Source organism: Jaculus jaculus, chromosome 11, assembly GCF_020740685.1.
Source record: "Jaculus jaculus isolate mJacJac1 chromosome 11, mJacJac1.mat.Y.cur, whole genome shotgun sequence".
NCBI lineage: Eukaryota > Metazoa > Chordata > Mammalia > Rodentia > Dipodidae > Jaculus > Jaculus jaculus.
Window position 1 is genome coordinate 17877882 of NC_059112.1, and position 13566 is coordinate 17891447.

The following is a 13566-nucleotide window of genomic DNA, read 5'->3' on the forward strand; positions in this document are numbered from 1 at the left end:
GCCAGTGTGCGGCTGCTGCGCCGTGTCCCCGCCCCCTGGCGGTCTCGGCCAATGGGGACGAGGGGGCGGGGCATCCGCGGGAGCCACGCCCAGGGCCCCGGGACCGGGAGGAGGATGCTAAGACTGCCCGCGCCCGGGGCTGGGCGGCTTCCTCCCGCTCTCCCTGGACCACCGCAGGTTGCTCATCGGTCCAGGATCCGGATGTCTCTCTTAGGAAAACTGGGGCTCCGGAAATTGTGAGAGGCTGTGCAGAATCCGCTTCCCTCCCTCCTCCCTCTCTCCCCCAAGCCCCTTCTGGCTCTGGAAGGTCTCGCAGCACCTGCTGGTGTCCTAAGCTTTCTGCTCTCGGCTGTATTGGGCCAAGGTGGTCTGCTGTTCCCTAGGGTTCTGGACTAATTCTAAGTCAGATTTGGTTCCTCTAAGCTTCAGCACTACCTGCACTTGTTTTCCTCCCCTCCCTCCCATACAATTCCTTTCACCCTACCTCCCTGTTTCCAACCAATACCCCTCACCCCCACACACAAGTCATAGATATTTGTTTGTTTGGTTTTTGTTTTGTTTTGTTTTTAAAAGTAGGGAGGGTCTCGCTCTGGTCCAGGCTGATCTGGAATTCACTATGTAGTCTCAGGGTGGCCTCGAACTCACGGCGATCCTCCTACCTCTGCCTCCCAAGTGCTGGGATTAAAGGCGTGGGCCACCGCGCCCGGCTCATAGATATTTGAAATAAACTCTTGTGTAGTGACTTAGTAAATGTTGGAAGGCTTGGCACCAGCCATTTATGGGACAAGGAATGGGCACAATTCCCCTCTGAAAGCCCTGGAGCAGGGCGAATGGGGAGCGTGCATGAGTGTGTGGAGGGGAAGAGGAGGAGCTTTGCTTTTGGCACCTGACCGCCAGGAAAATAGTCTTATCGGCTCGCCTCCCCTTTGTCCTGTATGCTCACGGTGAGCAGCTATTAACTTTATTGCCTAAGAGTTTCATCTTAGAAGTCTGTCTAGCTTTTCTTGTTCTTCGGCTGATGAGAGAAGCCTTAAGACCAAATTAGTCAACAACCCCAGACACACACCTTTACAAGGGGGTGGCTGCTGGAGAAGGCATGGTGTGGGCGCAGGGGCAGGTGAAAGTGGAAAAGTTGATTTAAGTCAAGTTTAGAAACCTTAGACCCTAGACTTCCATTAAAATGTCGCGCTTGGCTAGCAAGCTCGAAGTTTTGCCTTTTCCAAAGATTGGCAATGATAGTAAATGCGTTCTTAGGCATTTGTTAGCAAACTGCATGTAGCATTTACTATATGGTAAATGCTCATCTAAGTATTTGATAACTTTTAAATTCCTATCAATTTTCTTCAAAATAAATGCTATTGTTATTCCTCACCTTAAAAAGCAGTCCTAGCTACTTGGAAGGCTGAAGTAGGGCGATTGCTTGAATCCAGGAATTCAGGGCCAGTCTGGGAAGCACAGTAAGACCCCATGTCTTAACAAATAGAAAAATCAAGCTGGATGTGGTGGTGTATGGTCTAATGGCAGCACTCAGGAGGCAAGGGGTAGGAGGATCGTCATGAGTTCGAGGCCATCCTGAGACTACATAGTAATTCCAGGTCAGCCTCCGCTAGAGTGAAACCCTACCTCGAAAAACCAAAATAAATAAAAAATAAAAATAAAAACATATAAACAAATAAAATCACCGTGCATGGTGGTGCAGGCCTTTAATCCCAGCACTCAGGAGGCTGAGGGAGAAGGATACTTGTGAGTTCCAGGCCAGCCAGAGACTACATAGAGACCCTAACTAAAAAACAGAAAAATAAAGAAAAAAAAAAGAACAATGCCATCTAAAATGTTTACATATTTGATTTGGACTCAAACTGAGATCTTTAAAGGAGGGATCATTAATAGAACCCAAATAAGCAATATGAGATGAGTATATTTATTCATATTTGCTGAGTTTGGAGTGGCAACAGAGTTGTGGATCAGCTCAGAAAAGAATAATTTTTTCACATATTTCAAATTTTGCTTTACTAGTACAGAGTCCTTGACCCTCAGCTGATGCTAGACTGACAGGAAGTCCTTGGCCCCAGACTCTGTCCATGGAACATGTGTAAGTTCTTTTTTGTATTCAAAAGGCTGTGGAAGGTAGCTCTGCTATCTGGTAATGTTGCTACTTTTAGAGCTGCAGCCTCTGGTTCTTCTTTGTTAAATCCTGTTTATTAAAGTATATGGGGCTAGAAAGATGGCTCAGCAGTTAAAGATACTTGCTTGCAAAATCGTGGCCCAAGTTCAGTTCTCCTGTACCCACATAAAGCCAGGTGCGCAAAGTGGTGCATGTACCTAGAGTTTGTGCACAGTGGCGAGAGACCCTGGCACACTCATGTTCATCAGCCATTCTCTCCCTCTCTACTTGAAAATAAATAATAAATATAAAAGTATGTGCACACAGTTTATTTTCCAAATCCCATTGGCTACATTGGCTTTTCTTGTATCCTTACCGTCTTGTCAAATTATAATTTCTTTTAAAAATTATTTATTTATTTGAGACAGTGAGACAGAAAAAGGGAGAGAGAGAGAAAGAGAGAATGAGCACACCAGGGCCTCCAGTCACTGCAAAGGAACTCCAGACATGTACGCCACCTCGTGCATCTGGCTTACATGGGTCCTGGGTAATTGAACCTAGGCCCTTTGGCTTTGCAGGCAAATGCCTTAAGTGCTAAGCCATCTTTTCAGCACTATAATTTCTTCTTGAATTGCCTTAAGTAAAAAACAAACAAACAAAAAAACCCTCTGGAGTCATCCTTGAATTCATTCTTTCCGTTGCACCCTGTATTCAATCAACTAGCAAATATTATTTTCTCTACCTTAAAAACAAATGCAGGGGCTGGAGGGATGGCTTATCCCTTAAGGCATTTGCCTGCAAAGCCAAAGGACCCAGGTTGGATTCCCCAGGACCCACGTTAGCCAGCTGCACGAGGGGGCACACGTGTCTGGAGTTTGTTTGCAGCGGCTGGAGGCCCTGGTGCGCCCATTCTCTCTCTTTCTCTCTCCCTCTTGCTCTGTCAAATAAATACAATAAAATAAAATAAATGCAGGTTCTCTGTGGCCCGGCTCAGTACAGGGTGACACGGCCAAACGCATCAAGGTCGGCATTATTGGTGAGTATGGGACCCGCTGTGATGCCTCCCTCCGGAAACTGGTGAAGAAAATTGAAATCATGCCAAGCACACTTGCTCCTTTGGTGGCAAAACCAAGATGAAGCAGTGGGTTGTGGGCACCTGGCCCTGCGGTTCCTGCATGAAAAGGGTGGCTGGCGGGGCTGGACCCACACAGGACTTCTGCTGTCACAGTCACGCCTGCCGTCAGAAGACTGAAGGAACAGAAGGACCAGTAGAAGCCCTGTCATTTGAGACATCCTGAGCCTGAAATAAATAGGTTAACTTATGTAACAAAAAATCAAATGCAGGGCTGGAGAGATGGCTTAGCGGTTAAGCGCTTGCCTGTGAAGCCTAAGGACCCCGGTTCGAGGCTCGCTTCCCCAGGTCCCACGTTAGCCAGATGCACAAGGGGGCGCACGCGTCTGGAGTTCGTTTGCAGAGGCTGGAAGCCCTGGCGCGCCCATTCTCTCTCTCTCTCTCTCTCTCTATCTGTCTTTCTCTCTGTGTCTGTCGCTCTCAAATAAATAAATAAATAAAAATTAAACCTCCTCCACATCCACCATCCTGCTCTCTGAAGCGCTGGCTGTCACCACTCACTAATTCCTAGCACACGTTGCGTGATCTGTCTTAAGGCTGTAGCTTTCTAACCCTCTCCTCCCCTTGCTTCCTAAATAACTTAGCAATACGGGCTTCCCTGCTTCTCTTTCACTATCAGACACAATGCCATCACTGTACATGTTATTATTATTATTATTATTATTTTTTGCTGGACAAGTTCTTTCCTTGGAAGTGGGTATGACTAGCTTTGTCACAATATCCAGGTCTTCCCTAAATGAGGTCAGTCACGAGTACTCTCTTTATTTTAATATTTTAAAATTTATTTTTATTTATTTATTTGAGAGAGAAAGAAGCAGGCAGAGGAAATGGGTCCACCAGTGCCTCTGGCCACTGCAAAGGAGCTCCAGATGCATGTACCACCTTGTACATCTGGCTTATGTGGGTCCTCGGGAATCGAACCTGGGTCCTTTGGCTTTGGGGTTAAGCACCTTAACCACTAAGCCATTTCTTCAGCCCCCACGAGTACCCTTTCTAAGACAGTTCTGCTCCACAAAATATCATTTTCTACTCCTTCACATAGTTTTCTTCTTTATCATAACACAGATGGGCAGGTGACCTTTGTGTTTGTTAATTTTATTGTCTTTCTCAATCCCTCAGAATGCCTCTCCTAGGAATGTAGAAACTGAACTTCATTAACCTTTGGCTCTTCGATGCCTGAAAGATTGCCTGGCTGTTAATAAGCACTCGAGTGAATAAGTATACTTTGCACCGAGTCATATAGTACAGATAGAGTAATAGACAAGCAATGGGCATGATAGACACCGACCTGAACTTCGAAGATTTACAGTTAAAAGGAGTTTAAAAGGTATTTACCCACCGAACAGTTACTGCTAGAACTGTAAGGTGATTATGAATGCTGATGAGAGGTCATTGGCCACTCTGGTTGAAGGTCAGGTCAGGTATGTATCAGATAGTCACTATCTTAGGACTGATAGTCAGGATTGCTCAGGTCACATAATTTTTGAAATGAAAATCTAAACAATTGATATCATGTGAATGGGCACCTATAGTCCCAGCAGTTTAAATAGGATTACAGGGATTTTGAGAGCGCTGACAAAGCAGAACAGAGAGCCAGGTTGAAAGTAGCTTGTTAAGTAGATAATCCAACGTGGCTGTGTTCTTTCTGTCATCAAGGTTACCGCAGGTCCCGGGAAAGAAATCCAGGGACAGGTAGACTGGGTCAAGCTAATCACATTTTGGAGGGAAAACACACCTTTTGTTGTTGTTGTTGTTGTTATTTTTTAAGGCAGGGTGTCACTCTAGGCGAGCCTGGCTTGGAGTTCACTCTGTTGTCCTGGGTTGCCCTTGAACTTCCAGCGATCCTCCTACCTCTGTCTCCTGAGTGCTGGGATTAAAGGCGTGTGCCACCGCGCCAGGTGAATATGCTATCTCTAAAATTTAGGCAGGTTGAAAAAAAAAAAAATTCAAGTATATAGACTTCATGTATAGAAAATTCCTAAACTTATTTTCAATGTCAGTAGGGAATTTTCCTCAAAGTCCTCTAGTTCAATTCCTTTCCTTTCCAAAGTTTTGGGCTCTTTAAGTGTGGTCTCTCAGCTCTGTATCTCGAGATGTCATAATCATGGCATCTCCCATCTTTCTCTTCTGCACAGACTTTGAGAGAAAGACCTCTGTGCTTTCATGGACCTTAGGACAGTTTTCTGCACGTTTCAGGTGCTCAAGAATTCCACGTTGAATGAATGAATAAAAGTGATACATTTTATAACTTTATGAAAGGCCGTTATTTTGCACGGTTAAGCCCTTCACACACAAATTTTCATTTCAAAATACAAAAATGAATTGTTTCATTTGGTCATTTTTCAGAGTTGCATGCTAACTTATCTAGAAATAGGGTATAAGGAGCTGCTATGTATTTTTATATATAAAGTGCATTACTTAAGAGCCACCCATGCCTAGCTATCAAAAGTCCCATCCTAATATTCTGTGGACAGCTGATGCCCAAGTGAAAAACAGCAAAGCTTCATTGTACGAACTGTAGGATTTCTCCACATCACACCATCTCCTTTTCTTTCTCACCAGTAGCCTGCAAGATGTTACCATGCCCACTGCGTGGGGGCTGAAACAGAGGCCCACAAAATCCATCGCTGGGGGACAAATCCCAGAACCACTGAAGAGAGAAGCTGACATTCAAGCTGAGCAGCTGTGGCATGAGGGAGACTGAGGTTAAACGGGGACAGTGCTTGCTGGCCAGAGGGAGGGGAAACAAATGAGAGGCCACGTCTGTTCGGTCTCTTGGGTACCAGCAGTTCTGTGATCTTGCTCATTAGTCTCATAAGCCCTAATGAAGTAGGAATTACAGTCCCATTTCATAGGTAGGGGAACAGAGGTTCAGTGTGGTCATGCCATTTCCTCATGACCGTACAATTGAATTTCTTTTTGCAGATATATTTTTCGAGGTAGGGTCTCACTCCAGCCAAGGCTGACCTGGAATTGACTATGTAGTCTCAGGGTGGCCTCAAACACACGGCGATCCTCCTACCTCTGCCTCCCGAGTGCTGGGATTAAAGGTGTGCGCCACCACGCCCAGTCTCAATTGTATTTCATTATTCCACCAGTCAGTGTATCCATCCTTAATTCTAGTTTTGGAAAGGGGAAGTTTTGGAATGAAGGAAGTATAAGAGTGAGTAAAGAAAGAAGCTTTTGAACTAAAGCAAAATGAGTCATTCCAAATACGTAGAGCACTGTGGCGTATGTGTGCGCGATTCACTGGCAAAGAACTGTTTTATGATGCCAAGTCCTCTGAGTTCACAGGATGTCAGCCAGGAGGTAGGGTGGCAGGAAGAAGAAAGGTGTGAAAGGTTTATTAGAATGATTATTGCTCCAACCACTTTTATAATCTCTTTTAAAAATTTCACAAGACAAGCAAATCATGAGAAAATGGACACACATGGGCATATTGACGAGCCAGTTCTCCATGTTTTACTAAGTGTATTTATTTCAGTGACAGCTTCTATGTATTAAGAAGGAGGACTAGAAAAAGTGGTTCCAAACTAATCCTAGAAAATGTATTTTTTTCAACTTAAAAAAAATAGGGACCTGGAGAAATGGTATAGCAGTTAAGGCACTTGCCTGCAAAGCCAAAGGACCCAGGTTCAATTCCCCAGGGCCCACAAAAGCCACATGCACAAGGTGGTACATGCGTCTGGAGTTCATTTGCAGTAGTTGAAGGCCCTGGCATGCCCATTCTCTCCCTCTCTCTACATCTTCTCTCTCTCATAAATAAATAAAAATAAAATATTTTAAAAAATAGACAGGGAAGCTGGGTGTGGTGGCGCACGCCTTTAATCCCAGCACTCGGGAGGCAGAGGTAGGAGGATCCACGTGAGTTTGAGGTCACCCTGAGACTACATAGTGAGTTCCAGGTCAGCCTGAGTGAGACCCTACCTCGAGAAAAAGAAAGAAAGAAAGAAGAAATAGACAGGGAATATGACCAACCAATACCCAATATGTTCATATAGTAAAGTTCACATCAGTAAAAAATAAAAGTCAATTAAAAGGAATATCATACAAATTTATGATAATAATACTCATAACTGTCAAAGTTTACTTTGATGATTGTCTGTTTAAAATTGCAGTTGCCACACAATAAGCATTTATCATGATGTAGGAACTGTAGGAATTCCTCATGTCCCTCTATCTCGTCTTATGTTTCACAAGAAGCCTGTAAGATGTAACCATGCCCAGCCCATAGAAATGGAAACAAAGGCCCACAAAGTCCATTGTTAGGGGACAAATCCCAGAGCTACTGGAGAAGTTAACATTCACACTGAGAACCCGTGGCATGAGAGATTGAAGTTTAGCAGAAAAGTGCTTGCTGACCTAACATGAGGACCTGACTTCAATCCTTAGTACCCAGGCAAAATGCTATGTGTGCGTGTGTGTGTGTGTGGGTACACTTGTAATCCCAGCTCTGGGGGGATGGAGACAGGTCCAGTGAACACTAGATCTGGAAATCTAACAACAACAACAAAAAATGTTGTTCAACTTTAAACTATAGGCACCATTCTCAGACAATCCTACAAACTTATTAAGGCATTCCACAGAAGTTCTGAAAACTTTCGTGAATGGTAGATTCAAACTAGGTGATTAAGAACCATAGGGGCTGGAGAGATGGCTCAATGGTTAAGCGCTTGCCTGTGAAGCCTAAGGACCCCGGTTCGAGGTTTGATTCCCCAGTACCCACGTTAGCCAGTGCACAAGCATGTATCTGGAGTTCGTTTGGAGTGGCTGGAGGCTGTGGTGTGCCCATTCTCTCTCTCTCTCATAAATAAATAAATAAATAAAATTAAAAAAAAAAAAGAAACATAGGGGCTCCAGCACTTGGAAGGCTAAAGTAGGAAGATCCCATGAGATCAAGGCTATCTTGAGATTAGAGTGAATTCCAGGTCAGCCTGGGTTAGAGTGAGACCCTACTTTGAAAGAAAAGAAGTAAGAAGAGAGAGAGATTGGGAGAAAGAAAGAAAGACAGAAAGGAAAAAATAAACATGGGCTGAGCTGGAGAGATGGTTTAGCAGTTAAGGTGCTTGTCAGCAAAGCCAAAGGACCCAGTTCGACTCCCCAGTACCCATAGAAAGCCAGATGCACAAGGAAACGCATGTATCTGGAATTCATTCTTGCAGTGGCTAGAGGCCCTGGCGGGCCCATTCTCTCTCTCTCTCAAATAAATAAATTACTGAAACATTATAGAGGTCATTATAGATGTCTCAGTGTGTAGGAATGCTTGGCACTCAAGCATAGGGGGCTGAGTTTGATCTCTGGCACACACAAGAATTTTTCAAGGAAAAAAATGTCATAAATGTGACATAAAACTATATGGCAACTAGGGTCTGGGACATTCATACGTCGGCATGTAGTAAGGGGTTTTTCAAGTCAATAATGCTTTCCCATAGACATATTTTGCTGCCACTGTTAGGGGTATATTGCTCAAACGAGGGACCTAAATTAATTTTTCATGTTTTCTCCTTTTAGATGGCAAAAATAAAAACAACATGACATTCTGTGCTCAGAGAGGCCATGGTGTAGAGCTATCAGGTAAAAAACAGGGTATCTTGGAGTATGAATTATTCTTTTGGCAGACTCAGCCTCCTTTTATTTTATTTCTTGGCTAGAGATGTGTTTTAAACATGTAATTCTTCTACAAAATACACAATTAAAATACCAATAAATAATTAAGTATATCCTACTTTCATCTTAATAGTCTTTAATAGGATGCCACCATACCTGAAAATTTAATCATACTTGGTAGAGTACTTACACATTTATTTTCAATATTGTAACCTTGGGAAAAATTAGCAGTATAATTTTAATAGAACTCATTAGGTATTATTTGCTTTGGGCTACTTTGAAACTTGGTTAAGCGCTGCAGGCTCGAGAAAGGCCTTTTTATCTCTAATTCTCATACATATTAATAAGCTCAGGGTCAAAGGATAATGATGATTTGGTGCTGTTATTTTCATCCACGTACAAATCCATAATCCAATACTGAGTCATGAAAATCCTTGCTTGTCAGTGCCACGCAATTGTTTCTTTATCTAGGAACAACTAAAAAAAAATAAAAACAAAACAAAACAGCCATTTGAGTATGTTCAAGGAAAGGAAGAAAAACATCATATTTATTACTTGAAAACTTTTAGATCTGGATTTTGACCATGTCAAGATTCATAGGATGTCATTTGTTTTGGATGCACCACTGATTTCCACTGACAGAAGACACGACTGACTTCTTGCTTAAACAAGCCAAGGTAAGAACCCCGTTGGTAATTACAGCTCTCTCTCTCACATATGCTTACATCTGTTTTAACTTATGAATGTGCCAGCTTTTGCTTTTTATTTTTGTTTGTTTGTTTTGTTTTTTGTTTTTTCGAAATAAGGTCTCACTCTAGCCCAGGCTGACCTGGAATTCCCTATGTCATCTCAGGGTGGCCTCGAACTCACGGTGGTCCACCTACCTCTGCCTCTCTCCCAAGTGCTGGGATTAAAGGTGTGCGCCACAACACCCAACGACTTTTGCTTTTTTTTTGAAAGCAGAGAGATAGAGAGAGTGGGCACACAATAGGGCCTCTAGCCACTGTAAACAAAGTCCAGATGCAGGCACCACTTTGTACATCTGGCTTATGTGGGTCCTGGGGACTTAACCTGGGTTCTCTGGCTTTGCAGGCAATGCCTTAACCACTGAGCAATTTCTTCAATCCTTTTGCTTTGTTTTTAATGTTTCAGGTTTTTTTTTGTTTTTTTTTTTTTTTTTTTTGGTATAACTATTGTCTGCATCTGGATCAGCTTTCTGCATTTCTAAACAGATATATTAATACTAAAACCATGGTCAGTTAACAATAACAATTCACAAATATTTTGCAATTTGATTTTGCTAAATTTAATATCTGTCTGAGCCAATATAGGACCTAACTTAAAATAATCATATTTAGGGCTAGAGGGATGGCTTAGTGATTAAGGGGGTTTGCCTACAAAACCAAAGGACCCAGGTTTGATTCCCCAGGACCCACCTTAACCAGATGCACAAGGGGACGCACGCATCTGGAGTTCGTTTGCAGTGGCTGGAGGCTCTGGCGCACCCATTCTCTCTCTCTCCCTCTTTCTCTGTCAAATAAATAAATAAAAATAAAATATTTTAAAAACTTGTTTTTAGAAGTTGAAACTAATAACTTTGGCAGATGTATCTTTCCCCAAAGGAGGTATGAAATATTAATTTTTGTTTCCCTTTACAATCTTTGATGAGGGAGCATCAAGTTCACATTCATAACAAAGAGTCAGCTTTCCCAAGATGAGTCCCAATTCAAGGGGAGGTTCACACCATTTACAGGCCTCAAGGGTGAAGACGTGGCCTGGAGAGATGAAGTGACTTGCAAGGCACACTTTCCCCCTGGTGACAGGGCCAGGATTTCTGTCACGGTGCCTTCCTTAACTCCCCATGTGAAGCATGTAGATTACTTCAACCTTAAGTAACTATTATCAACTACCACCACATTTTCATCTTTGGAAATTAAAAAATAACTCTTACTTATTATTTTTGTTATGTCCTGGCTATACATTTTCAAATGTCAGTGATTTCACGCTCCGTTGGAAAGTTAGACTGTGACAAAGCTCCAGAAATTTTTCTATTGTGGTAGTTTGAATGTGTGTTTCCCCCATTGACTCAGCTGTTTCATTAAAGCCTGTAACTTGGGCCTCCAGCCACCTGACTGGAGGAGGGGTCACCGTGAGTGTGGTGGGGGGGATCCTGGGGTTTAGCCTAAAGGTGCGTTTAGTGAGCTGATTTCAGCCTCAAGGTGTAAAAGAGCCTTCTGGTCTGAGCTCTGTGGGGCCCCTGCTGCTGGCTGCTTTTTGATGTCTGCTGGCTGCTGCTGGTTCTGCTCTCTGTGAGGATCTGTGAATGGCAATCAGCTTCTTTCACCGCTGATGGGACTCTCCCTTGATCTGCAAGCTTGAAATAATTCCCTTCCTCCCATAACTGTGTTTGGTTAGATACGCATCCCAGCAACCTGGAACTGTCTACAGCACCTATGAATATGCACCTTGTAATTGGCTTGTGGCATTTTTTTTTTCTTTTCTCTTTATATGTCCCTTAACCCATTGGCTTTAGCTACTTGGCTCTTGCACTCAGCTAATACCTGTGAACACTACCCACTTTAACAATGCCATTGTTAGGTCAAATTTTCAAACAAAAGAGGGTGGAGTGTGGAACATTGGTGTAAATGTAATTAAAGACATGATCTTTACCTATTATACTTATATCCCATAGAGGATATATCCTCCTTCCTTCTTACATCAACATTTTTTTGTTTAATATTTTATTTTTACTTACATGAGAGAGAGAGAACGAGGCCGAGGAAGAGAGAGAGAAAGAGAGAGAGAAAGAATGGGCACTCCAGGGCCTCCAGCCACTGCAAACAACTCCAGATGCATGTGCCACCTTGGCATCTGGCTTATGTGGGTCCTGGGGAATTGAACTGAGGTCCTTTGGCTTTGCAGGCAAGTGCCTTAACCACTGAGAAATCTCTCAAGCCCTACATGAACATTTATAAATATTAACCACAAACATGAGTACAGTAAACAAAAAAGACAACACAAGGTCCATGCTGGGGACAGTTAGAAATTAATAAGAAAAGTATGGATGAAAGAGCCCTCCTTCAAAAACGACTTCTAAAAAAAAGAGGAAGAGAAACATTGAATAGCTATTTCTTTAGTTGACAACAGCAAAAGTGACTGCTGTAGATCTATCTCTTCTTCATAAAGGTAAATTTTTTTTTTTTTTTTTTTTTGGTTTTACGAGGTAGGGTCTCACTCTAGCCCAGGCTGACCTGGAATTCACTATGGAGTCTCAGGGTGGCCTTGAACTCACAGCGATCCTCCTACCTCTGCCTCCCGAGTGCTGGGATTAAAGGCGTGCGCCACCATGCCCGGCTATAAAGGTAAATTTTTTTAAAAAATTTATTTGAGAGGGAAAAAGAGCGAGAGAATGGGTGCTCCAGGGCCTCTGACCACTATAAACAAACTCCAGATACATGCACCACCCTGTGCATCTGGCTTGCATGGGTACTGGGGAGTTGAACCTTAGGCCTTGCAGGCAAGCACCTTAACTGCTGAGCCATCTCTCTAGCCCAAAGGTAATTTTTTGAGTGTGAAGTTAATATGCTTAATTAAAAATCCAAGTAAATCATAATAGGAGGAAAAGATGACAACATCAAAATAAAAGAGAGACTGATTGAGAGGGGGAGGGGATACGATGGAGAATGGAGGTTCAAAGGGGAAAGTGGGGGGGAGGGGATTAACATGTGATATTGTTTACAAACATGGAAGTTGTAATCATAAAAAATTAAAAAATAAAATAAATAAAACTCCAAGTTAAATACGTTTTTAGAAAAATAAATGTGCTTAGTTGGAAATAAGAAGGGATTCAGTGGATGGGGGATTTGAGAGGGAAAAAGGGAAGATGGTGGGGAGGGATTATGATCATGGTATATTGTTTGTATTTATGAAAGTTGTCAATTAAAACTAAGGCACTTGCCTGTGGAGTCAAAGGACCCATCTTCTACTCACCAGATCCCACGGTCTGGAGTTTGATTGCAGTAGCTGGAGTCCCCAGGGTGTCCATTTTCCCCTATCGCCCACTCTCTGTCATAAAAAGTTTGAAAAAAAATAGGGCTGGAAAGACGGCTTAGAGGTTAAGGTGTTTGCCTGCAAAGCCAAAGGATCCCAGTTCGATTCTCCAGGACCCACGTAAACCAGATGCACAAGGGGGTGCATGCATCTGGTATTCATTTGCAGTGGCTAGGGGCCCTGGTATGCCCATTCTCTCCCTCTCTCTCTGTCTTTCTCTGTCTCAAATAAATAAATAAATAAATTTTAAAAAGTTTGAGAAAAACAAATGTCTAACTTTCAAAATCAAAAGTTATATTAGATAAAATTAAAATGGAAAAAATAAAAATAAATTATAAATAAAATAATAAATAAATAACTCCCCACAAGTTATTGGCAGACTTTTTTTTTTCTCACCCTAGCTCATGCTGACCTGGAACTCACTATGTAGTCTCAGGGTGGCCTCAGGGCTCCACACAGTTACAGCTCTTTCCTCTAAGTGATAATATGTGACAGCTGGGCCACAGTAGCTTGAGTTTGGCTGTGGCCCTAACCATGTTTTCCCAGCTTATCTTTTCCTGCCTGCCCTTAAGGGAGAAATAGACTGTGTCTGATGTCCTAGGCAGCCAGGGGCGTTGCTAAGGCTGGAGCTTTGTTTGCTGGAGTTTATAGATGCACCTGTCAGTTCCCAATG

The 13566-nt window shown here is 42.8% G+C and overlaps 1 protein-coding gene across 1 annotated transcript in view; it reads left to right on the forward strand.

Annotated features, from left to right (window-relative positions):
• Positions 1 to 5894: 5894 nt before the first annotated feature.
• Cnga1 (cyclic nucleotide gated channel subunit alpha 1) overlaps positions 5895 to 13566 on the forward strand; it is a 57671-nt gene continuing 49999 nt past the window's right edge. Inside the window, exons 1-3 of the mRNA XM_004658685.2 lie at positions 5895 to 5941; positions 8748 to 8810; positions 9413 to 9520. The gene's annotated coding sequence lies outside the window, so the exon portion shown is untranslated. The remainder of the gene's footprint in view (positions 5942 to 8747; positions 8811 to 9412; positions 9521 to 13566) is intronic.